Genomic DNA, 986 nt, shown 5'->3' on the forward strand with positions numbered 1-986 from the left:
CCAAATAAACTTCATACCTAGTTCTGCTATACCAAATAGACCTGCTTATAGAGCTAATCCCAAGGAAACAAAGGAAATACAGAGACAAATGGATGAACTGTTGCAGAAGGGATTTGTAAGGGAGAGTCTCAACCCATGTTCAGTTCCTATTCTCTTAGTACCAAAGAAAGATGGAACATGGCACAGGTGTATGGATTGTCGAGCTATTAATAAGATAACGGTAAAATATAGGCATCATATCCCTAGGTTAGATGATATGTTTGATGAATTGCATGGCTCTCATTTGTTTTCTAAAATTAATTTAAAGAATGGGTATTATCAAATTTGCATGAAAGAGGGAGATGAATGGAAAACTGCATTTAAAACTAGATATGGGTTGTATGAATGGTTAACAATGCCCTTTGGTTTAACTAACACACCTAGTACATTAATGAGATTAATGAACCATGTCTTGCAAAAATGTTGATGACCATGTGAAGCATTTGCATCCTGTGTTTAGTGTGTTAAGAGAACACCAATTATATGTTAATCTTAAGAAATGCGCATTTTGTATGGAATCTGTTGTGTTTCTTGGATTTGTTGTTAGTTCGCAGGGAATTGGTGTTGATGAGAAAAAGGTAAGGGCAAGAAATGATTGGCTTACACCTAAGAATGCGAACGAGGTAAGAAGTTTTCATGGTTTAGCAAGTTTTTATCGAAGGTTTGTTAAGGATTTTAGTTCTATTGTTGCACCTTTGAATGAACTTGTTAAAAAGAATGTTATTTTTAATTGGGTTAATGTGCATGATCAGGCTTTCCAAACTTTGAAAGATAAGTTAACTAATGCACCTTTGTTGTGTTTACCTAACTTTGATAAAGCTTTTGAAATAGAGTGTGATGCATCCGAGATTGGAGTAGGAGCTGTTTTGATGCAAAATTCTAAACCAATAGCTCATTTTAGTGAAAAACTAAGTGGGGCAACATTGAATTATCCTACTTATGACAAA

This window comes from Akebia trifoliata, unplaced genomic scaffold (genome assembly GCF_017979445.1).
Source record: "Akebia trifoliata isolate Shusen 1 unplaced genomic scaffold, ASM1797944v1 Contig01046, whole genome shotgun sequence".
In the NCBI taxonomy this organism is placed as follows: domain Eukaryota; kingdom Viridiplantae; phylum Streptophyta; class Magnoliopsida; order Ranunculales; family Lardizabalaceae; genus Akebia; species Akebia trifoliata.